Source organism: Leuresthes tenuis, unplaced genomic scaffold (genome assembly GCF_036924035.1).
Source record: "Leuresthes tenuis unplaced genomic scaffold, fLeuTen1.0.hap1 SCAF_91, whole genome shotgun sequence".
In the NCBI taxonomy this organism is placed as follows: domain Eukaryota; kingdom Metazoa; phylum Chordata; class Actinopteri; order Atheriniformes; family Atherinopsidae; genus Leuresthes; species Leuresthes tenuis.
In genome coordinates, this window is record NW_027325445.1 from 134,023 (window position 1) to 160,488 (window position 26,466).

Below are 26,466 nucleotides of genomic sequence, written 5' to 3' on the forward strand. Positions count from 1 at the left end.
ACCGCACATAATCATAAGCGGGAGAGGAGGTGTTCCGCTGCAAGAAGGTGTGAATATCCACCCATAATTACTGAAAAATGGGTAAGAAAAGGTGCGAATGCCCAACCATACATCATCAAAAGCAGGAGTGGATGTGTTCGGCTACAAGAAGGTTTGAATGTCCGACCATAGTTTGTAAAAAGCGGGTAAGAACAGGTTTGTATGCCCGACTGTACACAATCAAAAGAGGGAGCGGAGTTGTTCAGCTACAAGAAGGTGTGAAAGTCCGACCATGGTTTGTAAAAAGCGGGTAAGAACACGTTCGTATGCCCGAATATACACCATCAAATGCGGGAGAGGAGGTGTTCGGCTGTGAGTAGGTGTGAATCTCCAACCATAATTGCTGAAAAATGTGTTAGAAAAGGTAAGAATGCCGGTCCATACATCATCAAAAGCGGGAGAGATGGTGTTCGGCTGCAAGTAGGTGTGAATGTCCAGCCATAATTACTCACAAATGGGTAAGAAAAGGTAGTATTGCCAGACCATACATGATCAAAGCAGGGAGCGGAGGTGGTTAAGCTGCAAGAAGGTGTTAATGTCCGACTAAAGTTTGTAAAAAACGGGTAAGAAAAGGTGCGAATGCCCGACAATGTATGATCAAAAGAGGGAGCGGAGGTTTTCGGCTGAAAGAAGGTCTGAATGTCCAACCATAATTTGTAAAAACCGGGGAAGAAAAGGCTCGAAAGCCCGACTATACACCATCAAAAGCTGGAGCGGAGGTGTTCAGCTGCAAGAAGGTCTGAATGTCCATCAATAATTGCTAGAAAACATGAAAGAGAATTTTCAAATATCAAACCGCACATGATAATTAGCGGGAGAGGAGGTGTTCAGCTGCAAGAAGGTGTGAATGTCCACCCATAATTACTGAAAAATGGGTAAGAAAAGGTGCGAATTCCCAACCATACATCATCAAATGCACGAGTGGATGTGTTCGGCTACAAGAAGGTTTGAATGTCCGACCATAGTTTGTAAAAAGCGGGTAAGAAAAGGTTCGAATGCCCAAACATACACCATCAAAAGAGGGAGCGGAGGTGTTCCGCTGTAAGAAGGTGTGAATGTCCGACCATAGTTGGTAAAAAGCGGGTAAGAAAAGGTTAAAATACCTGACTGTACACAATCAATAGCGGGAGCGGAGTTGTTCGGCTACTAAAAGGTGTGAAAGTCCGACCCTGGTTTTAAAAAGTGGGTAAGAAAAGGTTCGAATGCCCGAACATACACCATCAAAAGAGGTAGCGGAGGTGTTCCGCTGTAAGACGGTGTGAATTTCCGATCATAGTTGGTAAAAAGCGGGTAAGAAAAGGTTAAAATACCCGACTGTACACAATCAAAAGAGGGAGCGGAGTTGTTCAGCTACAAGAAGGTATGAAAGTCCAACCATGGTTTGTAAAAAGCGGGTGAGAGAAGGTTCGAATACCCGAATATATACCATCAAAAGCGGAAGCGGAGGTGTTCGGCTGCAAGAAGGTGTGAACGTCCGACCAAAGTTTGTAAAAAGCAGTTAAGAAAAGGTTTGAATATCCAACCGAACATAATCAAAAGCGGGAGCAGAGCTGTTCGACTGCAAGTAGGTGTGAATGTCAGATCATAATTGCTGAAAAATGTGATAGAAAAGACTAGATTGCCGGACAATACATCATCAAAAGCGGGAGAGGTGGTTTTTCGGCTGCAAGTAGGTGTGAATGTCCAGCCATAATTACTCACAAACAGGGGAAGAAAAGGTAGTATTTCCAGACCACACATGATCAAAACAGGGAATGGAGGTGGTTCAGCTGCAATGTGTGAATGTCTGACTAAAGTTTGTAAAAACCGTGTAAGACAAGGGGCGAATGCCCGACAATGTATGATCAAAAGAGGGAGCGGAGGTTTTCGGCTGCAAGGACTGAATGTCCAACCACAATTTGTAAAAATCGGGGAAGAAAAGGCTCGAAAGCCCGACTATACACCATCAAAAGCGGGAGCAGAGGTGTTCAGGTGCAAGAAGGTCTGAATGTCCAACCAAAAATTACTGAAAAATGGGTAAGAAAAGGTGCGAATGCCAAATCATACATCATCAAAAGCAGGAGCGGATGTGTTCGGCTACAAGAAGGTTTGAATGTCCAACCATAGTAAGTAATAGGCGGGTAAGAAAAGGCTCGAATGCCCGACTATATACCATCAAAAGCGGAAGCGGAGGTGTTCGGCTGCAAGACGGTGTGAACGTCCGACCAAAGTTTGTAAAAAGCAGTTAAGAAAATGTTCGAATATCCAACCAAACATAATCAAAAGCGGGAGCAGAGCTGTTCGACTGCAAGTAGGTGTGAATATCAGATCATAATTTGCAAAAAGCTGTTGAGAAAGGGTGAGAATGCCCGACTATACACTATCAAATTTGGGAGCGGAGGTGTTCGTCTGTGAGTAGGTGTGAATGTCCGACCATAATTGCTGAAAAATGTGTTAGAAAAGGTAAGAATGCCGGACCATATATCATCAAAAGCGGGAGAGGTTGTGTTCGGCTGCAAGTAGGTGTGAATGTCCAGCCATAATTACTCACAAACGGGTAAGAAAAGGTACTATTGCCAGACCATATATGATCAAAACAGGGAGCGGAGGTTGTTCAGCTGCAAGAAGGTTTGAATGTCCGACTAAAGTTTGTAAAAAGCGGGTAAGACAAGGTGTGAATGCCCGACAATGTATGATCAAAAGAGGAGCGGAGGTTTTCGGCTGCAAGAAGGTCTGAATGTCCACCCATAATTACTGAAAAATGGGTAAGAAAAGGTGCGAAAGCCCAACCGCACATGATCATAAGTGGATGAGAAGGTGTTCGACTGCAAGTAGGTGTGAATGTAAGATCATAATTTGTAAAAAGCGGGTAAGAAAAGGTAAGAATGCCCAACCATAAATTATCAAAAGCGGCAGCAGAGTTTCGGCTGGTATTTATCAATGTCTAGATAGATTTCAACAAAAAACAACGTTGTACTTTGCAGTAAAAGAAAGAGCAAAACTGAAGGATCAGGAATCCGAGAATAAGCTTCTTTTCATGAGTTCTGCACGATTTCGGATTTTATGTATAAAATGAATTCCTTCACTCAAACTAAGTTAACACTGCTTTGTCCTTCATATGTACCCATTTCTACATATATTTCAAGCATAAACTTCCTCATACTACCCTGAATGAGAAAGAACCACACTTGTGATTAAGCCATACGCCCCTTTTGAGGAGTTCTGCATGATTTGGGATTTTATCTATAAAATCAATTCCTTCACTCAAACTATGTTAAAACGGCTTTTACCTTCATATTTATCAATGTCTCGATAGATTTAAACAAAAAACAACGTTGTACTTTGCAATAAAAGAAAGAGCAAATCAAAAGTTTTAGGAATCCGAGAATAAGCTTATTTTCATGAGTTCTGCACGATTTCGGATTTTATGTATAAAATGAATTCATTCACTCAAACCAAGTTAAAACTGCTTTTTCCTTCATATTTATCAATGTTTACATCGACTTCAACAAAGAACAACATTGTATTTTGCAATAGAAGAAAGAGCAAAACTGAAGGATCAGGAATCCGAGAATAAGCTTCTTTTCATACGTTCTGCATGATTTGGGATTTTATGTATAAAATGAATTCCTTCACTCAAACTAAGTTAACACTGCTTTGTCCTTCATATGTACCCATTTCTACATATATTTCAAGCATAAACTTCCTCATACTACCCTGAATGAGAAAGAACCACACTTGTGATTAAGCCATACGCCCCTTTTGAGGAGTTCTGCATGATTTGGGATTTTATCTATAAAATCAATTCCTTCACTCAAACTATGTAAAAACGGCTTTTACCTTCATATTTATCAATGTCTCGATAGATTTAAACAAAAAAACAACGTTGTACTTTGCAGTAAAAGAAAGAGCCAATCAAAAGTTTTAGGAATCCGAGAATAAGCTTATTTTCATGAGTTCTGCACGATTTCGGATTTTATGTATAAAATGAATTCATTCACTCAAACCAAGTTAAAACTGCTTTTTCCTTCATATTTATCAATGTCTAGATCGACTTCAACAAAGAACAACATTGTATTTTGCAGTAGAAGAAAGAGCAACACTGAAGGATCAGGAATCCGAGAATAAGCTTATTTTCTTATGGGCAAGTGGGAACTGCTTTGTCCTTCATATTTATCAATGTGTAGATGGATTTCAACTTCTTCTACTGCAAAGTCCAATGTTTTTCTTTGTTGAAGTCGATCTAGACATTGATGAATATGGAAGGACAAAGCAGTTTTAACTTGGTTTGAGCAAAGCAATTCATTTTATAGCAAAATCCGAAATCGTGCAGAACTCATGAAAGCAGGCTTATACTCGGATTCCTGAAACTTTAGATTTGCTCTTTCTTTTACTGCAAAGTACAACGTTGTTTTTTTGTTTAAATATTTCTAGACATGGTAAATATGAAGGACAAATCAGTTTTAACATAGTTTGAGTGAAGTAATGCATTTTATAAGCAAAATCCCAAATCATGCAGAACTCACGAAAAGCTTTTTCTCGGTTTTCACTGCTTTTTACAAACTTTGGTCAGACGTTCACACCTTCTTGCATCCGAAAACCTCCGCTTCCGCTTTTGATGATGTATATTCGGGCATTCGAACCTTTTTTTACCCGCTTTTTACAAACCATTGTCGGACTTTCACACCTTCTTGCAGCCGAACACCACCTCTCCCGCTTTTGATGATGTATGGTCCAGTATTCTTACCTTTTCTAACACATTTTTCAGCAATTATGGTCGGACATTCACACCTACTCACAGCTGGACACCTCCGCTCCCGCTTTTGATCATACAAATGTCGGGACATCGCTCCTTGTCTTACCAGCTTTTTACAAACTTTAGTCGAACATTCACACCTTCTTGCAGCTGAACACCTCCGCTCCCGCTTTTGATGATGTATAGTCGGGCTTTCGAGCCTTTTCTTACCCGGTTTTTACAAATTATGGTTGGACATTCAGACCTTGCAGCCGAACACCTCCGCTCTCTCTTTTGATCATACATTGTTGGGCATTCGCACCTTGTCTTACCCGCTTTTTACAAACTATAGTCAGACATTCACACCTTGAAGCTGAACCTCCGCTCCCTGTTTTGATCATGTGTGGTCTGGCAATACTACCTTTTCTTCCCCCGTTTGTGAGTAATTATGGCTGGACATTCACACCTACTTGCAGTCGAACAGCTCTGCTCCCGCTTTTGATTATGTTTGGTTGGATATTCGAACCTTTTCTTAACTGCTTTTTACAAACCATGGTCGGACTTTCACACCTTCTTGTAGCCGAACAACTCCGCTCCCGCTATTGATTGTGTACAGTCGGGTATTTTAACCTTTTCTTACCCGCTTTTTACAAACTATGGTTTGACATTCACACCGTCTTACAGCGGAACACCTCCGCTCCCGCTTTTTATGTTGTATAGTCGGGCATTCGAACCTTTTCTTACCCGCTATTTACAAACTATGGTAGGACATTCAAACCTTCGTGTATCCGAAAATCTCCGCTCTCTCTTTTGATCATACATTGTCGGACATTCGCACCTTTTCTTACCCGCTTTTTAAAAACCATGGTCGGACTGTCACACCTTCTTGTAGCCGAACACATCCGCTCCCGCTATTGATTGTGTACAGCCGGGTATTTTAACCTTTTCTTACCCGCTTTTTACCAAGTATGGTCGGACATTCACACCTTCGTACAGCGGAACACCTCCGCTCCCTCTTTTGATGGTGTATGTTCGGGCATTCAAACCTTTTTTCTTACCCGCTTTTTCCAAACTATGGTCGGCTATTCACAGCTTCCTCTCCACCATACTTGTATGGTGGGATATTCACACCCACTTGCATCCGAAAACCTCTTCAAATCCTTCTTGCAGCTGAACCACTGCGGTCCCTGTTTTGATCATATATGGACTGGCAATACTACCTTTTCTTACCCGTTTGTGAGTAATTATGGCTGGACATTCACACCTACTCACAGCCGAACAACTCCGCTCCCGCATTTGATGATGTATAGTCGGGCATTCTCACCCTTTCTCATCAGCTTTTTGCAAATTATGATCTGACATTCACACCTACTTGCAGTCGAACAGCTCTGCTCCCGCTTTTGATTATGTTTGGTTGGATATTCGAACCTTTTCTTAACTTCTTTTTACATATTTTGGTTGGACGTTCACACCTTCTTGTAGCCGAACACTTCCACTCCTGCTTTTGATGATGTATGGTTGGGCATTCACACCTTTTTTTTGCCCATTTTTCAGGAATTATGGGTGGACATTCACACCTTGCAGCTGAACACCTCCTATCCCACTTATGATCATGTGCGGTTTGATTTTCGAAAAGTTTCTTTCATGTTTTCTAGCAATTATTGATGGACATGTAGACCTTCTTGCAGCTGAACACCTCCGCTCCCGCTTTTGATCATACATTGTCAGGCATTCGCACCTTGTCTTACCCACTTTTTACAAACTTTAGTCGAACAGTCACACCTTTTTGCAGCCGAACACCACCTCTACCGCTTTTGATGATGTATGGTCCAGCATTTTTACCTTTTCTAACACATTCTTCAGCAATTATATTCAGACATTCACACCTACTCAGAGCCGAACACCTCCGCTCCCGCATTTGATGGTCTATAGTCGGGATTTCTACAGCGGAAAAGACTCATTCTTATGTTTGGTTAGATATTCGAACCTTTTCTTAACTGCTTTTTAAAAACTTTGGTCGGACGTTCACAATATCTTGCAGCCGAACACCTCCGCTTCCGCTTTTGATAGTGTATATTCGGGCATACGAACCTTTTCTTACCCGCTTTTTACAAACCAAGGTCGGACTTTCACACCTCTTAGCTGAACAACTCCGCTCCCTCTTTTGATTGTGTACAGTCGGGTAATTTAACCTTTTCTTACCCGCTTTTTACCAACTATTGTTGGACATTCACACCGTCTTACAGCGGAACACCTCCGCTCCCTCTTTTGATGGTGTATGTTCGGGCATTCGAACCTTTTCTTACCCGCATTTTACGAACTATGGTCGGACATTCAAACCTTCTTTTAGCCGAACACATCCACTCCTGCTTTTGATGATGTATGGTTGAGCATTCGCACCTTTTCTTTCCCATTTTTTACAAACTATGGTCGGACATTCACACCTTCTTGCAGCTGAACACCTCCTCTCCCGCTTATGATGATGTGTGGTTTGATATTCGAAAATTTTCTTTCATGTTTTCTAGCAATTATTGATGGACATTCAGACCTTCTTGCAGCTGAACACCTCCGCTCCCGCTTTTGATGATGTATAGTCGGGCTTTCGAGCCTTTTCTTACCCGGTTTTTACAAATTATGGTTGGACATTCAGACCTTGCAGCCGAACACCTCCGCTCTCTCTTTTGATCATACATTGTTGGGCATTCGCACCTTGTCTTACCCGCTTTTTACAAACTATAGTCAGACATTCACACCTTGAAGCTGAACCTCCGCTCCCTGTTTTGATCATGTATGGTCTGGCAATACTACCTTTTCTTCCCCCGTTTGTGAGTAATTATGGCTGGACATTCACACCTACTTGCAGTCGAACAGCTCTGCTCCCGCTTTTGATTATGTTTGGTTGGATATTCGAACCTGTTCTTACCCGCTTTTTACAAACCAAGGTCGGACTTTCACACCTCTTAGCTGAACAACTCCGCTCCCTCTTTTGATTGTGTACAGTCGGGTAATTTAACCTTTTCTTACCCGCTTTTTACCAACTATTGTTGGACATTCACACCGTCTTACAGCGGAACACCTCCGCTCCCTCTTTTGATGGTGTATGTTCGGGCATTCGAACCTTTTCTTACCCGCATTTTACGAACTATGGTCGGACATTCAAACCTTCTTTTAGCCGAACACATCCACTCCTGCTTTTGATGATGTATGGTTGAGCATTCGCACCTTTTCTTTCCCATTTTTTACAAACTATGGTCGGACATTCACACCTTCTTGCAGCTGAACACCTCCTCTCCCGCTTATGATGATGTGTGGTTTGATATTCGAAAATTTTCTTTCATGTTTTCTAGCAATTATTGATGGACATTCAGACCTTCTTGCAGCTGAACACCTCCGCTCCCGCTTTTGATGATGTATAGTCGGGCTTTCGAGCCTTTTCTTCCCCGGTTTTTACAAAATTATTGTTGGACATTCAGACCTTCTTGCAGCCGAAAACCTCCGCTCCCTCTTTTGATCATACATTGTCGGGCATTCGCACCTTCTCTTACCCGCTTTTTACAAACCAGGGTCGGACTTTCACACCTTTTAGTAGCCGAACAACTCCGCTCCCGCTATTGATTGTGTACAGTCGGGTATTTTCACCTTTTCTTAACCGCTTTTTACCAACTATGGTCAGACATTCACACCTTCTTACAGTGGAACACCTCCGCTCCCTCTTTTGATGGTGTATGTTCGGGCATTCGAACCTTTTCTTACCTGCTTTTTACAAACTATGGTCGGACATTAAAACCTTCTTGTAGCCGAACACATCCACTCCTGCTTTTCATGATGTATGGTTGGGCATTCGTACCTTTTCTTACCCATTTTGCAGTAATTATGGGTGGACATTCACACCTTTTTGCATTTTAACACCTCCTCTCCCGCTTATGATCATGTGCGGTTTGATATTCGAAAATTCTCTTCCATGTTTTCTAGCAATTATTGATGGACATTCAGACCTTCTTGCAGCTGAACACCTCCGCTCCCACTTTTGATGGTGTATAGTCGGGCTTTCGAGCCTTTTCTTCCCCAATTTTTACAAATTATGGATGGACATTCAGACCTTCTTTCAGCGAAAAACCTCCGCTCCCTCTTTTGATCATACATTGTCGGGCATTCGCACCTTTTCTTACCCGCTTTTTACAATTCATGGTCGGACTTTCACACCTTTTAGTAGCGGAACAACTCTGCTCCCGCTATTGATTGTGTACAATAGGGTATTTTAACCTTTTCTTACCTGCTTTTTGCCAATTATGGTTGGACATTCACACCTTCTTGTAGCCGAACACATCCACTCCTGCTTTTGATGATGGGTATTCAAACCTACTTGTTGCCCGCTTTTCATTAATTATGGGTGGACATACACACCTTGTCGCAGCCAAACACCTCCGCTCCCTGTTAGGATCATGTATGGTTGGGCATTCGTACCTTTTCTTACCCATTTTGCAGTAATTATGGGTGGACATTCACACCTTCTTGCATTTGAACACCTCCTCTGCCGCTTATGATCATGTGCGGTTTGATATTCGAAAATTCTCTTCCATGTTTTCTAGCAATTATTGATGGACATTCAGACCTTCTTGCAGCTGAACACCTCCGCTCCAGCTGTTGATCATACATTGTCGGGCATTCGCACCTTTTCTTACCCGCTTTTTACAATTCATGGTCGGACTTTCACACCTTTTAGTAGCGGAACAACTCTGCTCCCGCTATTGATTGTGTACAATAGGGTATTTTAACCTTTTCTTACCTGCTTTTTACCAACTATGGTCGGACATTCACACCTTCTTACAGCGGAACACCTCCGCTCCCTCCTTTGATGGTGTATGTTCGGGCATTCGAACCTTTTCTTACCCGCTTTTTACAAACTATGGTCAGACATTCACACCTTCTTGCAGCCGAACACTTCCGCTCTACCTTTTAGTGTTCTATGGGGTATTGACACCTTTTTTTTCACCGCATTTTATAGATTATGGTTGTAAATTCTCACCCACTCTTATCCGAAGACCTCTCCTCCTGCTTTGGTTAATATATAGTCGGGCATTCGAACCTTTTCTTCCCCGGTTTTTACAAATTATGGTTGGACATTCAGACCTTGCATCCGAAAACCTCCGCTCCCTCTTTTGATCATACATTGTCAGGCATTCGCACCTACTTGCAGCCGAATACTTCCGCTCCACCTTTTAGTGATGTATGGTTGGCATTTGCACCTTTTCTTACCCTTTCTTACCCTACTGATTGCTTAAGATTAAGTTGTTTTTTCTCAAACTACAACATTTTTTTAATTGTTGAAACTTGATTTGAAGTGGATAAATAAGGAGGACAAACAGTTTTAAGTCAGGCTGATAGAAGGAATTAATTTTATAGCAAAATCTGTATTTCGTCATATGTCGAGAGATGCTTATTGCTGAAGAAGTTCTTTCTCATTCTACAAAGTACAACGTTGTTTATCGTTGAAACTTGATTAGACATGAATAAATATGAAGGACAAAGCAGTCTTAACTTGGTTAGAGTTAAGGAATTCGTTTTATAGGAGAATCCGAATTCGTGCATTACTCGTAAAATAGAGCTTATTTTCGGATTCCTGAAGAATCAGTCTGGTTCTTTCTTATAATACAAAGTTTGTTGTTTATTGTTGAAACTTCATCAGAAGTGAAGAAATAAATGAATGCCTATCAACAAATGTGGGATCTAAACTCTAGTGCTTCCTCTAAAATAATTTCCTTTCTCAATTCAGAAATGTGTGTGTGTAAGTCACAACACCCGTGACACCAAAACGGCTTTCTTTTCTCTACACTCTGCACTATGAGCACACACACCAAATCAGAAAGGCTTTTTTCTCTCTTTTCTACATTATGGACTGTGGGGACACAAAACCGCTCTCTCTCTTTTTTTTTTTTTATCGTGTGCCAGGGCGTTGTCTCACGTATTAGATTGTGCTTAAGATACGAATGGGTTTATCAGTCACATCAGAATCCATACATACTGATCCTCCCGTAATAAAATGGTCGGATCTTATCAAACACACTTTGTTTCTTGTGACAATCAAGTCAGCGAAACAGCGTATACACGTCAAGACACTGAATCAAGTTTGCCACAAGAACTCATAAGTTTGGCAGTATTGCTCTGCCGTCAGCAATCATACATCCATTTTATTTTCGTGAGACATGTGCAGGCACCTGTTCATCTACTGTTCTATCACTATGAATTAGTTTATCTATTATCAATAAGGATACTTCTACAACTACTCTATCAAAGTATGTCCGGACTTCTTACGTTGTCAGTTGCTATATATGAATAAGTGGGTAGCTACTGACAAGCATTAAGCATGTCACGCAGCCCAAACATATAACATTTCAGGACACACCACACAGTTAACAACCACAGTGAAGCGTGTCAAAGCCCAAACATGTAACATTCAACAGGACACTTACACAACACATTCAAATCAAACAGTCAGACAACATACAAGAACATATACCCCAGCCGGCATTGCTCCCTGCCTATTTTCCTACAGCTCACTATGTGTGCGCACACCTTTATTCACAAACTCTTCAACTTATACTCTTTTACCGAAGCTGCTACAGCTCGATTGGCCGAATACCGAATAATCCTAATTCGGTGAATTTGACATCTGCCTTACATGTAACAGATTAGCGGTTTAGCAGTTTTAATTTAGTTTGAGTGAAGGAATTCATTTTATAGCAAAATCCGAAATCGTGAAGAACTCATGAAAGTAAGCTTATTCTCGGATTCCTGAAACTTTAGATTTGCTATTTCTTTTACTGCAAAGTACAACGTTGTTTTTTTTTGTTTAAATCTTTCAAGACATGGTAAATATGAAGGACAAAGCAGTTTTAACATAGTTTGAGTGAAGGAATTCATTTTATTGATAAAATCCCAAGAGTCTGCTGAGAAAAGAGAGTGAATGCGAAGTAGACTTTAACACGGCTCTGGGAGCGAGCCGAGTGCGGGCTAACCGGGAGAATTGCTTGAAAGAAACGCGACACCGAATGCGCGGTCAGAAAAAAGCCTCAATACGGTTATCCCGTGGTGTTTTTGTTGCTGCCTTGTCTTTTGCACAGAGTAAAAGACAAGGCAGCCATCGAATAGGGCCCGATTGTTCCTACTTGGTCAGCCGAGGAGCAAGGGGGGGTGGGGGGTGGGGGTGGGGGGGGGAGCAAGCGTCTCAACCAAGCAAAGCTCACCATGGGGCAGGTGGCTATGCCAACTAGCCTGATGCCCTGCTCCCGCAGTGACGGATAATCGTACTCTGGTTTCTCTTCATAACGTACAAGTCTTTCGCCTTTTACTAAAGACTTCTGTGGAGAGCAGCACTAATGAGTTGTTTCTATTTTTGGCAGGCTTTACCTTTGCGGGTGAAGCCCTTTCTGTCTGTGCAAAAGAAATCTTGTTACTGTGCAGAGTGACTTCTCTGAGTAGAGTCGCCTTACTTGTTGCGACTGTGCCGATGTTCGAAGCTGGAGTGCAAAGTTGTTGCTTGAATGGTGCTTGCTGGAGCGTGCGGGAGTGCAAAGTTATACCATTTAAAAGGGCTGAAGAGTGCTCAGTGCAGCAGGTGGGCGGAGGTACAAAGTGACACTCTGGCCACCTATGGCCATAAAAAGAACAGGGGTGTTAGCGGACAAGTGCGCATTGTGCCAGGAAGGGCCCTCGGACGTGAACCAGTGGACAGTTGTCGCTTCTCGGCCTTTTGGCTAAGATCAAGTGTAGTATCTGTTCTTATCAGTTTAATATCTGATATGTCCTCTATACGAGGACTACATATTAAATGGATTTTTAGCAATAGGAGTTGAAAAAGTAGCTTGCTCCGTTCACTCCAAGCATTGACCCCGTACTGCAGTGCCGCTGGGAACGGTGCGCTCTTCTCTACTCTTGTGAAAAAGCAAACAGCGGTGCAGGATGCAAGTTTCAGGGAGCCCAAGATGAAACTTTCTTTTAGTCTGCTGAGAAAAGAGAGTGAATGCGAAGTAGACACGGCTCTGGGAGCGAGCCGAGTGCGGGCTAACCGGGAGAATTGCTTGAAAGAAACGCCATACCAAATGAGCGGTCAGAACAAAGCCTCAATACGGTGTTCCCGTTGTGTTTTTGTTGCTGCCGTTGTTTGCTTTTTCACAAGAGCGCACCTGTTGAGGGGGGGCCTGGGGGGGCCTGGGTGATGGTGGGTCTCAGGCCCGGGCTGCTGCGACTGGTGTGACCGGGTGGTTTGTTTGTTTGTTTTTTGTTGTTGTTTGTTTGTTTTTTGTAGAGGTCCTCCGGAGTGGGGTTGGGTTGAGTGGGGTGGGGCGGGATGGGTACCTTCTGGGGGTACAGTAGCTCACAGAATATGGTCGCTGCAGGCCCCGAGCCTGGTGGACATCAGGCCCTCCTGTCCTGTGTTGGCTTCCTGGTAGCGGGGATGCCTATTGCAGCCAGTCCCTGGCTGCCCCCAGTGTATATCCCCATACCCCTCTCCCTTCTGGCTCCTGTACACAGCACACACTCACACATGAAGGGTTTTGGGGGCGTGTGTGTTCGGTGGGGTGTAGTGGACTCTGCAGTAGTTGCACTCTGCAGTTCCCACCCCTGTTTTAATTACACCTTAGACATTACTACTTATCAAACACACTCACACACACACATTAGGTCTTGGGGGGTGGTTACACTGAGTGGCATCTGGTGGGCGGGGCTCTTTGGGTATGTAGACTGCCCAGAGGGCCACGCTCCCAGTTCTACAAGTTTGGCTGCCCCTCAATTTTAATTGCTCACTATTAGAAAATATTGAAGAGCCAGAAGGGTGAGGGGAGGGGTCTTCTTCGCACACCCCTGCTTCCTGGTTGCTGCTCGGGGCGGGAGGGGCCAGGAGGATTAATTAATTGTTCTGCTGGTTTGGGGTCTGTGGTGGCTGGGGGGCTGCTGGCCCCCTGGTGTGCCCGCTGCACTACACCCCAGCGGAGTCGAGGGAGGGAGGACGTGTGGATGTATGGGACATGAAAGTGTGTGTGGTAATGATTGGGCCTGGATCTTGGACTTGCTGTCGCCTGGCCTGCCTGTGCTTCTCCCGATGGGGGGGGCGGCGTGGCCTCTCTCCGCTGCTCACGACTTCACCCACCTGTGGGCACGTCTTGACTCCCAGGGCACTTGGCCAGGGGTGCTGGGGCAGGCGCTGACCCACTGTGTGGCTGTCTGGGGCGCTTGGCCCTCCTGGGTATTGGGTGGGGCCTCTGCCGGGGGGTTTGGGGGCGCTCGGGCTCCTGGGGCCCGGATCCAGTGCACGGCCCATGTCTGGGCGGCTGGGGCCTGGCGACGTCGGTGGGCTGTTGCCCCTGGCTCCCGGAGGGCCTCTGCCCTATGCTTATGGGGGCTCTTTCCGGGGGCTTCCTCTGCAGTCTTCTGGGTGGATGCGTGGTTGCCCCTGCGGTGGGCTTCCTGGGTTCTGTGCTCTGTGGGGGCTGCTGGTGGCCTGGGTCTTGTGGCCCTCTCTGCCTGCTTCTGATTGCTTGGGGGGGCTGTGGATTGTGGCCCTGTACGCTTATACACTCATAACTAAGCACGGTTATCATGTAGGTCCTGTGCCATGGGTGTTGCATGTTCTCACACACACACAACCACATTCATTAGTCCAGTAGCATGGTCGCTAAGCAGTTGATGTATTATCATGTCGTCTCAGGTCATCTATATCCACAGCTGTGTTGTATGCGATGTATGTTCTGTTTTTCTCTTCTTTCCTCTTCTTCTTTCCTTGTCCCCCGGTCCGGTTCAGTTCTATTACATGTCATTTATTGTAAACAGAAATAAATAAATGGGCATCAAGGGGAGCTTTACATTTATAAAACTTCCCTTGGCAAAGCAAATCTGTTTGGCATCAAAGGTATTCAGACTACAATTCTGCTGCCATAATGCTGAACACGATAAGGGGAAAAAAAAAAAAAGTAAAGAAGACAGTTCTGCCGAAAGCCAGGGACTAGACCTGTTCTAAGTTCTGTACTTTTTAAAAGGGAGCCAACACAGGACAGGAGGGCCTGATGTCCACCAGGCTCGGGGCCTGCAGCGACCATATTCTGGGAGCTACTGTACCCCCAGAAGGTACCCATCCCGCCCCACCCCACTCAACCCAACCCCACTCCGGAGGACCTCTACAAAAAACAAACAAACAACAACAAAAAACAAACAAACAAACCACCCGGTCACACCAGTCGCAGCAGCCCGGGCCTGAGACCCACCATCACCCAGGCCCCCCCAAGCCCCCCCTCAACAGGTGCGCTCTTGTGAAAAAGCAAACAGCGGCAGCAACAAAAACACAACGGGAACACCGTATTGAGGCTTTGTTCTGACCGCTCATTTGGTATGGCGTTTCTTTAAAGCAATTCTCCCGGTTAGCCCGCACTCGGCTCGCTCCCAGAGCCGTGTTAAAGTCTACTTCGCATTCACTCTCTTTTCTCAGCAGACTAAAAGAAAGTTTCATCTTGGGCTCCCTGAAACTTGCATCCTGCACCGCTGTTTGCTTTTTCACAAGAGTAGAGAAGAGCGCACCGTTCCCAGCGGCACTGCAGTACGGGGTCAATGCTTGGAGTGAACGGAGCAAGCTACTTTTTCAACTCCTATTGCTAAAAATCCATTTAATATGTAGTCCTCGTATAGAGGACATATCAGATATTAAACTGATAAGAACAGATACTACACTTGATCTTAGCCAAAAGGCTGAGAAGCGACAACTGTCCACTGGTTCACGTCCGAGGGCCCTTCCTGGCACAATGCGCACTTGTCCGCTAACACCCCTGTTCTTTTTATGGCCATAGGTGGCCAGAGTGTCACTTTGCACCTCCGCCCACCTGCTGCACTGAGCACTCTTCAGCCCTTTTAAATGGTATAACTTTGCACTCCCGCACGCTCCAGCAAGCACCATTCAAGCAACAACTTTGCACTCCAGCTTCGAACATCGGCACAGTGGCAACAAGTAAGGCGACTCTACTCAGAGAAGTCACTCTGCACAGTAACAAGATTTCTTTTGCACAGACAGAAAGGGCTTCACCCGCAAAGGTAAAGCCTGCCAAAAATAGAAACAACTCATTAGTGCTGCTCTCCACAGAAGTCTTTATTAAAAGCGAAAGACTTGTACGTTATGAAGAGAAACCAGAGTACGATTATCCGTCACTGCGGGAGCAGGGCATCAGGCTAGTTGGCATAGCCACCTTCCCCATGGTGAGCTTTGCTTGGTTGAGATGCTTGCTCCCCCCCCCCCCCTTGCTCCTCGGCTGCCTAAGTAGGAACAATCGGGCCCTATTCGATGTCTGCCTTGTCTTTTACTCTGTGCAAAAGACAAGGCAGCAACAAAAACACCACGGGAACACCGTATTGAGGCTTTGTTCTGACCGCTCATTCGGTGTCGCGTTTCTTTCAAGCAATTCTCCCGGTTAGCCCGCACTCGGCTCGCTCCCAGAGCCGTGTTAAAGTCTACTTCGCATTCACTCTCTTTTCTCAGCAGACTCTTGGGATTTTATCAATAAAATGAATTCCTTCACTCAAACTATGTTAAAACTGCTTTGTCCTTCATATTTACCATGTCTTGAAAGATTTAAACAAAAAAACCAACGTTGTACTTTGCAGTAAAAGAAATAGCAAATCTAAAGTTTCAGGAATCCGAGAATAAGCTTACTTTCATGAGTTCTTCAAGATTTCGGATTTTGCTATAAAATGAATTCCTTCACTCAAACTAAATTAAAACTGCTAAACCGCTAATCTGTTACATGTAAGGCAGATGTCAAATTCACCGAAATAGGATCTAAGGGTATTCGGCCAATCGAGCTGTAGCAGCTTCGGTAAAAGAGTATAAGTTGAAGAGTTTGTGAATAAAGGTGTGCGCACACATAGTGAGCTGTAGGAAAATAGGCAGGGAGCAATGCCGGCTGGGGTATATGTTCTTGTATGTTGTCTGACTGTTTGATTTGAATGTGTTGTGTAAGTGTCCTGTTGAATGTTACATGTTTGGGCTTTGACACGCTTCACTGTGGTTGTTAACTGTGTGGTGTGTCCTGAAATGTTATATGTTTGGGCTGCGTGACATGCTTAATGCTTGTCAGTAGCTACCCACTTATTCATATATAGCAACTGACAACATAAGAAGTCTGGACATACTTTGATAGTAGTTGTAGAAGTATCCTTATTGATAATAGATAAACTAATTCATAGTGATAGAACAGTAGATGAACAGGTGCCTGCACATGTCTCACGAAAATAAAATGGGTGTATGATTGCTGACGGCAGAGCAATACTGCCAAACTTATGAGTTCTTGTGGCAAACTTGATTCAGTGTCTTGACGTGTATACGCTGTTTCGCTGACTTGATTGTCACCAGAAACAAAGTGTGTTTGATAAGATCCGACCATTTTATTACGGGAGGATCAGTATGTATGGATTCTGATGTGACTGATAAACCCATTCGTATCGTAAGCATAATCTAATACGTGAGACAACGCCCTGGCACACAATCAAAAAAAAAAAGAGAGAGCGGTTTTGTGTCCCCACAGTCCATAATGTAGAAAAGAGAGAAAAAAGCCTTTCTGATTTGGTGTGTGTGCTCACAGTGCAGAGTGTAGAGAAAAGAGAGAAAAGAAAGCCGTTTTGGTGTCACGGGTGTTGTGACTTACACACACACATTTCTGAATTGAGAAAGGAAATTATTTTAGAGGAAGCACTAGAGTTTAGATCCCACATTTGTTGATAGGCATTCATTTATTTCTTCACTTCTGATGAAGTTTCAACAATAAACAACAAACTTTGTATTATGAGAAAGAACCAGACTCATTCTTCAGGAATCCGAAAATAAGCTCTATTTTACGAGTTATGCACGAATTCGGATTCTCCTATAAAACGAATTCCTTAACTCTAACCAAGTTAAGACTGCTTTGTCCTTCATATTTATTCATGTCTAATCAAGTTTCAACGATAAACAACGTTGTACTTTGTAGAATGAGAAAGAACTTCTTCAGCAATAAGCATCTCTCGACATATGACGAAATACAGATTTTGCTATAAAATTAATTCCTTCTATCAGCCTGACTTAAAACTGTTTGTCCTCCTTATTTATCCACTTCAAATCAAGTTTCATCAATTAAAAAAATGTTGTAGTTTGAGAAAAAACAACTTAATCTTAAGCAATCAGTAGGGTAAGAAAGGGTAAGAAAAGTTGCAAATGCCAACCATACATCACTAAAAGGTGGAGCGGAAGTATTCGGCTGCAAGTAGGTGCGAATGCCTGACAATGTATGATCAAAAGAGGGAGCGGAGGTTTTCGGCTGCAAGGTCTGAATGTCCAACCATAATTTGTAAAAACCGGGGAAGAAAAGGCTCGAAAGCCCGACTATACACCATCAAAAGCGGGAGCGGAGGTGTTCGGCTGCAAGTAGGTGTGAATGTTCGACCATAATTTGTAAAAAGCGGGTAAGAAAAGGTTCGAATGCCCGACTATATATTAACCAAAGCAGGAGGAGAGGTCTTCGGATAAGACTGGGTGAGAATTTACAACCATAATCTATAAAATGCGGTGAAAAAAAAGGTGTGAATACCCCATAGAACACTAAAAGGTAGAGCGGAAGTGTTCGGCTGCAAGAAGGTGTGAATGTCTGACCATAGTTTGTAAAAAGCGGGTAAGAAAAGGTTCGAATGCCCGAACATACACCATCAAAGAAGGGAGTGGAGGTGTTCCGCTGTAAGAAGGTGTGAATGCCCGACCATAGTTGGCAAAAAGCAGGTAAGAAAAGGTTAAAATACCCGATTGTACACAATCAATAGCGGGAGCAGAGTTGTTCCGCTACTAAAAGGTGTGAAAGTCCGACCATGGTTTGTAAAAAGCGGGTAAGAAAAGGTGCGAATGCCCGACAATGTATGATCAAAAGAGGGAGCGGAGGTTTTCGGCTGAAACAAGGTCTGAATGTCCATCCATATTTTGTAAAAATCTGGGAAGAAAAGGCTCGAAAGCCCGACTATACACCATCAACAGCTGGAGCGGAGGTGTTCAGCTGCAAGAAGGTCTGAATGTCCATCAATAATTGCTAGAAAACATGGAAGAGAATTTTCGAATATCAAACCGCACATGATCATAAGCGGGAGAGGAGGTGTTAAAATGCAAAAAGGTGTGAATGTCCACCCATAATTACTGCAAAATGGGTAAGAAAAGGTACGAATGCGCAACCATACATCATCAAAAGCAGGAGTGGATGTGTTCGGCTACAAGAAGGTTTTAATGTCCGACCACAGTTTGTAAAAAGCGGGTAAGAAAAGGTTCAAATGCCCGAACATACACCATCAAAAGAGGGAGCGGAGGTGTTCCACTGTAAGAAGGTGTGAATGTCTGACCATAGTTGGTAAAAAGCGGGTAAGAAAAGGTGAAAATACCCGACTGTACACAATCAATAGCGGGAGCGGAGTTGTTCGGCTACTAAAAGGTGTGAAAGTCCGACCCTGGTTTGTAAAAAGCGGGTAAGAGAAGGTGCGAATGCCCGACAATGTATGATCAAAAGAAGGAGCGGAGGTTTTCGGCTGCAAGAAGGTCTGAATGTCCAACAATAATTTAGTAAAAACCGGGGAAGAAAAGGCTCGAAAGCCCGACTATACATCATCAAAAGCAGGAGCGGAGGTGTTCAGCTGCAAGAAGGTCTGAATGTCCATCAATAATTGCTAGAAAACATGAAAGAAAATTTTCGAATATCAAACCACACATCATCATAAGCGGGGGAGGAGGTGTTCAGCTGCAAGAAGGTGCGAATGTCCGACCATAGTTTGTAAAAAATGGGTAAGAAAAGGTGCGAATGCCCAACCATACATCATCAAAAGCAGGAGTGGATGTGTTCGGCTAAAAGAAGGTGTGAACGTCCGACCAAAGTTTGTACAAAGCAGTGAAGAAAAGTTTCGAATATCCAACCAAACATAATCAAAAGCGGGAGCAGAGCTGTTCGACTGCAAGTAGGTGTGAATGTCAGATCATAATTTGCAAAAAACTGATGAGAAAGGGTGAGAATGCCCGACTATACACCATCAAATGCGGGAGCGGAAGTGTTCGGCTGTGAGTAGGTGTGAATGTCAAACCATAATTGCTGAAAAATGTGTTAGAAAAGACTAGAATGCCGGACCATACATCATCAAAAGCGGGAAAAGTGGTGTTTGGATGCAAGTAGGTGTGAATGTCCAGCCATAATTATTCACAAACCGGTAAGAAAAGGTAGTATTGCCAGACCATACATTATCAAAACAGGGAGCGGAGGTGGTTCAGCTGCAAGGTGTGAATGTCTGACTAAAGTTTATAAAAAGCGGGTAAGACAAGGTGCGAATGCCTGACAATGTATGACCAAATGAGGGAGCGGAGGTTTTCGGCTGCAAGGTCTGAATGTACAACCATAATTTGTAAAAACCGGGGAAGAAAAGGCTCGAAAGCCCGACTATACACCATCAAAAGCGGGGGCGGAGGTGTTCGGCTGCAAGTAGGTGTGAATGTTCGACCATAATTTGTAAAAAGCGGGTAAGAAAAGGTTTGAATGCCCGACTATATATTAACAAAAGCAGGAGGAGAGGTCTTCGGATAAGAGTGGGTGATAATTTCCAACCATAATCAATAAAATGCGGTGAAAAAATAGGTGTGAATACCCCATAGAACACTAAAAGGTAGAGCAGAAGTGTTCGGCTGCAAGAAGGTGTGACTGTTCGACTATATTTGGTGAAAAGCAGGTGAAGCAAGGTCTGAATGCCCAACCTTACATCATCAAAAACGAGATCAGAGGTGTTTGGCTGCAAGAAGGCCATAGTTTGCCAAAAGCGGGTAAGCTGCGAATGACCGACTAAATATCAACAAAAGTGGGGGCGGAGGTCTTCGGATGCAAGTGGGTGTGAATATCCCACCATACAAGTATGGTGGAGAGGAAGCTGTGAATGGACGACCATAGTAAAAAGCGGGTGAGAAAAGTTGCGAATGTCCAATCATACATGATCAAAACAGGGATCGGAGGTGTTTGGCTGCGACAAGGTGTGTATGTCCACCCATAATTAATGAAAAGCGGGCAACAAGTAGGTTTGAATACCCATCATCAAAAGCAGGAGTGGATGTGTTCGGCTACAAGAAGGTTTGAATGTCTCACCATAGTTTGTAAAAAGCGGGTAAGAAAAGGTTCGAGTGCCCGAACATACACCATCAAAAGAGGGAGCGGAGGTGTTCCGCTGTAAGACGGTGTGAATGTCCAACAATAGTTGGTAAAAAGCAGTTAAGAAAAGGTTCGAATATCCAACCAAACATAATCAAAAGCGGGAGCAGAGCTGTTCGACTGCAAGTAGGTGTGAATGTCCAGCCATAATTACTCACAAACGGGGGAAGAAAAGGTAGTATTGCCAGACCATACATGATCAAAACAGGGAGCGGAGGTTCAGCTGCAAGGTGTGAATGTCTGACTATAGTTTGTAAAAAGTGGGTAAGACAAGGTGCGAATGCCCAACAATGTATGTTTAAAAGAGAGAGCGGAGGTGTTCGGCTGCAGGGTCTGAATGTCCAACCATAATTTGTAAAAACCGGGTAAGAAAAGGCTCGAAAGCCCGACTATACATCATCAAAAGCGGGAGCGGAGGTGTTCAGCTGCAAGAAGGTGTGAATGTCTACCCATAATTACTGAAAAATGGGTAAGAAAAGGTGCGAATGCCTAACCATACATCATCAAAAGAGGGAGCGGAGGTGTTCCGCTGTAAGAAGGTGTGAATGTCCGACCATAGATGGTAAAAAGCGGGTAAGAAAAGGTTAAATTACCCGACTGTACACAATCAAAAGAGGGAGCGGAGTTGTTCAGCTAAGAGAAGGTGTGAAAGTCCGACCTTGGTTTGTAAAAAGCGGGTAAGAAAAGGTTCGTATGCCCGAATATACACCATCAAAAGCGGAAGCGGAGGTGTTCGGCTGCAAGATATTGTGAACGTCCGACCAAAGTTTGTAAAAAGCAGTTAAGAAAAGGTTCGAATATCTAACCAAACATAATCAAAAGCGGGAGCAGAGCTGTTCGACTGGAAGTAGGTGTGAATGTCAGATCATAATTTGCAAAAAGCTGATGAGAAAGGGTGAGAATGCCCGACTATACACCATCAAATGCGGTAGCGGAGTTGTTCGGCTGTGAGTAGGTGTGAATCTCCAACCATAATTGCTGAAAAATGTGTTTAGAAAAGGTAAAAATGCCGGTCCATACGTAATCAAAATCGGGAGAGGTGGTGTTCAGCTGCAAGAAGGTCTAAATGTCCATCAATAATTGCTAGAAAACATAAAAGAAAATTTTCAAAAATCAAACCACACATGATCATAAGTGGGAGAGGAGGTGTTCAGCTGCAAGAAGGTGTGAATGTCCACCCATAATACCTGAAAAATGGGTAAAAAAAAGGTGCGAATGCCCAACCATACATCATCAAAAGCAGGAGTGCATGTGTTCGGCTACAAGAAGGTGTGAACGTCCAACCAAAGTTTGTAAAAAGCAGTTAAGAAAAGGTTCGAATATCCAACCATACATAATCAAAAGCGGGAGCAGAGCTGTTCGACTGCAAGTAGGTGTGAACGTCAGATCATAATTTGCAAAAAGCTGATGAGAAAGGGTGAGAATGCCCGACTATACACCATCATACATTGTCGGGCATTCGCACCTTTTCTTACCCGCTTTTTACAAACCATGGTCGGACTTTCACACCTTTTAGTAGCCGAACAACTCCACTCCCGCTATTGATTGTGTACAGTCGGGTATTTTAACCTTTTCTTACCCGCTTTTTACCAACTATGGTTGGACATTCACACCTTCTTACAGCAGAACACCTCCGCTCCCTGTTTTGATTATGTATGGTTTGACATTCGCACCTTCTCTCACCCGCCTTATACTATGGTCGGCCATTCACAGCTTCCTCTCCACCATACTTGTATGGTGGGATATTCACACCCACTTGCATCCGAAGACCTCCGCCCCCACTTTTGTTGATATTTAGTCGGTCATTCGCACCTTACCCGCTTTTGGCAAACTATGGCCTTCTTGCAGCCAAACACCTCTGATCTCGCTTTTGATGATGTAAGGTTGGGCATTCAGACCTTGCTTCACCTGCTTTTCACCAAATATAGTCGGACATTCACACCTTCTTGCAGCCGAACACTTCCGCTTTTAGTGTTCTATGAGGCATTCACATATTTTTTTTCACCGTATTTTATAGATTATGGTTGGAAATTCTCACCCACTCTCATCCGAAGACCTCTCCTCCCGCTTTTGTTAATATATAGTCGGGCATTCGAACCTTTTCTTACCCGCTTTTTACAAATTATGGTAGAACATTCACACCTACTTGCAGCTGAAGACTTCTGCTCCACCTTTTAGGTATGTATGGTTGGCATTTGCACCTCTTTTTATACTGATTGCTGAAGATTAAGTTGTTCTTTCTCAAACTACAAATTTTTTTTAATTGTTGAAACTTGATTTGAAGTGGATAAATAAGGAGGACAAACAGTTTTAAGTCAGGCTGATAGAAGGAATTAATTTTATAGCAAAATCTGTATTTCGTCATATGTCGAGAGATGCTTATTGCTGAAGAAGTTCTTTCTCATTCTACAAAGTACAACGTTGTTTATCGTTGAAACTTGATTAGACATGAATAAATATGAAGGACAAAGCAGTCTTAACTTGGTTTGAGTTAATGAATTCGTTTTATAGGAGAATCCGAATTCGTGCATAACTCATAAAATAGAGCTTATTTTCGGATTCCTGAAGAATGAGTCTGGTTCTTTCTCATAATACAAAGTTTGTTGTTTATTGTTGAAACTTCATCAGAAGTGAAGAAATAAATGAATGCCTATCAACAAATGTGGGATCTAAACTCTAGTGCTTCCTCTAAAATAATTTCCTTTCTCAATTTAGAAATGTGTGTGTGTGTAAGTCACAACACCCGTGACACCAAAACGGCTTTCTTTTCTCTACACTCTGCACTATGAGCACACACACCAAATCAGAAAGGCTTTTTTCTCTCTTTTCTACATTATGGACTGTGGGGACACAAAACCGCTCTCTCTCTTTTTTTTTTTTTATCGTGTGCCAGGGCTTTGTCTCACGTATTAGATTATGCTTAAGATACGAATGGGTTTATCAGTCACATCAGAATCCATACATACTGATCCTCCCGTAATAAAATGGTCGGATCTTATCAAACACACTTTGTTTCTTGTGACAATCAAGTCAGCGAAACAGCGTATACACGTCAAGACACTGAATCAAGTTTGCCACAAGAACTCATAAGTTTGGCAGTATTGCTCTGCCGTCAGCAATCATACACCCATTTTATTTTCGTGAGACATGTGCAAGCACCTGTTCATCTACTGTTCTATCACTATGAATTAGTGATCTATTATCAATAAGGATACTTCTACAACTACTATCAAAGTATGTCCGGACTTCTTATGTTGTCAGTTGCTATATATGAATAAGTGGGTAGCTACTGACAAGCATTAAGCATGTCACACAGCCCAAACATATAACATTTCAGGACACACCACACAGTTAACAACCACAGTGAAGCGTGTCAAAGCCACACATTCAAATCAAACAGTCAGACAACATACAAGAACATATACCCCAGCCGGCATTGCTCCCTGCCTATTTTCGTACAGCACACTATGTGTGCGCACACCTTTATTCACAAACTCTTCAACTTACACTCTTTTACCGAAGCTGCTACAGCTCGATTGGCCGAATACCCTTTGATCCTATTTCGGTGAATTTGACATCTGCCTTACATATAACAGATTAGCGGTTTAGCAGTTTTAATTTAGTTTGAGTGAAGGAATTCATTTTATAGCAAAATCCGAAATCGTGAAGAACTCATGAAAGTAAGCTTATTCTCGGATTCCTGAAACTTTAGATTTGCTCTTTCTTTTACTGCAAAGTACAACGTTGTTTTTTTTTTTTAAATCTTTCTAGACATGGTAAATATTAAGGACAAAGCAGTTTTCACATAGTTTGAGTGAAGGAATTCATTTTATAGATAAAATCCCAAGAGTTTGCTTAGAAAAGAGAGTGAATGCGAAGTAGACTTTAACACGGCTATGGGAGCGAGCCGAGTGTGGGCTAACCGGGAGAATTGCTTGAAAGAAACGCGACACCGAATGAGCGATCAGAACAAAGCCTCAACACGGGATTCTCGTGGTGTTTTTGTTGCTGCCTTGTCTTTTGCACAGAGTAAAAGACAAGGCAGCCATCGAATAGGGCCCGATTGCTCCTAGTTGGTCAGCCGAGGAGCAAGGGGGGGGGGGGGGGGGGGGGAGCAAGCGTCTCAACCAAGCAAAGCTCACCATGGGGAAGGTGGCTATGCCAACTAGCCTGATGCCCTGCTCCCGCAGTGACGGATAATCGTACTCTGGTTTCTCTTCATAACGTACAAGTCTTTCGCCTTTTACTAAAGATTTCTGTGGAGAGCAGCACTAATGAGTTGTTTCTATTTTTGGCAGGCTTTACCTTTGCGGGTGAAGCCCTTTCTGTCTGTGCAAAAGAAATCTTTTTACTGTGCAGAGTGACTTCTCTGAGTAGAGTCGCCTTACTTGTTGCGACTGTGCCGATGTTCGAAGCTACTGGAGTGCAAAGTTGTTGCTTGAATGGTGCTTGCTGGAGCGTGCGGGAGTGCAAAGTTATACCATTTAAAAGGGCTGAAGAGTGCTCAGTGCAGCGGGTGGGCGACACTCTGGCCACCTTGAAAACCGAGGTTACATCCACTACCAGGGGCAGCCCAAGTTCTGCCGCAAGTGTGGTGAGCATGGGCACCTGGTTGAGGCTTGTACCAAGGTGTTATGTGGGAAGAGCAGAGAAATTGGGCAAACTTTTGGAGAGTGTCCAAATGGCAGGAAATGTAATCTCTGTGGAGAATTAAATCACCTCTTCAGAGATTGCCCTAAATCTTTTGCCAACAAATTAAAGACGGTAAAGCCACAGTCAAGCCAACAAAGAGAAGGACCAAAGGTGGCAGTTGGTGAACAAAGTGAAGAGGTTGACCCAATAAATTCAAACTTCCCGCCAAAAGCTTGGATTGGAAGTGAGGAGCAAAAAGGGGAGGGGCCTGTAGAGGCCTCACCACTCAGTGTTGAAGTCTGTGAGAATTCACAGGCAGAGGGTGGAGCTACGCTAAATGAGGAGGAAGAGCAGACAGGTGAGTCTAGTGAAGATACTCACCTCCCCGAAGGTCAACAGCCGAAGAGGACGGCATCTGAGCCTCTGATTCCCCAGTGGTATCAGAGAAGAGGGGAAGGGTTAGGTCCCTTTCAGACAGTTCTTCAGTGGAAGAACCTAGAGTCTTCCCCTCCGACTCACCAAATGAGGTCTCCTTTTTAACTTCAGCTCTGCAATCAACCCCCAGGGACTCAAAGTTAAATGCAACATTGCGTCAGAGGCCAACACCGAGAGTCCGAAAAGGAAATATAGATCACCCTACTCACTTTTCACCTAAAGAAATGAAGGAAGAGCTAGTTTCCCAAGAAATAACCTGTGTGTAATTGGTTTTGATAACTTAGAAAAACGAAAATGACATACCTACTTTCCTTTATGCTTTTAATGGTTCTCACCTTCTCAACACTAAATGTGAGAAGTGTGAAATCAAAGACAAGAGCCCAGAGTATTTTATCCTTCTTAGACTCCATAAAATCAGAT

At 43.5% G+C, this 26,466-nt stretch overlaps 5 non-coding genes across 5 annotated transcripts; 3 read left to right on the forward strand and 2 right to left on the reverse strand.

Moving 5' to 3' along the window:
* The first annotated feature begins 12,057 nt into the window (after positions 1 to 12,057).
* Positions 12,058 to 12,171, forward strand: LOC140286407 (U5 spliceosomal RNA). The gene has a single exon (XR_011911225.1). It is a non-coding gene; the product is annotated as a U5 spliceosomal RNA (small nuclear RNA).
* Positions 12,172 to 12,487: 316 nt separating this feature from the next.
* Positions 12,488 to 12,678, forward strand: LOC140286414 (U2 spliceosomal RNA). Its single transcript, XR_011911231.1, has one exon. It is a non-coding gene; the product is annotated as a U2 spliceosomal RNA (small nuclear RNA).
* Positions 12,679 to 15,311: 2,633 nt separating this feature from the next.
* Positions 15,312 to 15,502, reverse strand: LOC140286424 (U2 spliceosomal RNA). Its single transcript, XR_011911237.1, has one exon. It is a non-coding gene; the product is annotated as a U2 spliceosomal RNA (small nuclear RNA).
* Positions 15,503 to 15,818: 316 nt separating this feature from the next.
* LOC140286418 (U5 spliceosomal RNA) lies at positions 15,819 to 15,931 on the reverse strand. Its single transcript, XR_011911235.1, has one exon. It is a non-coding gene; the product is annotated as a U5 spliceosomal RNA (small nuclear RNA).
* Positions 15,932 to 25,181: 9,250 nt separating this feature from the next.
* Positions 25,182 to 25,295, forward strand: LOC140286415 (U5 spliceosomal RNA). The gene has a single exon (XR_011911232.1). It is a non-coding gene; the product is annotated as a U5 spliceosomal RNA (small nuclear RNA).
* The last annotated feature ends 1,171 nt before the right edge of the window (positions 25,296 to 26,466 follow it).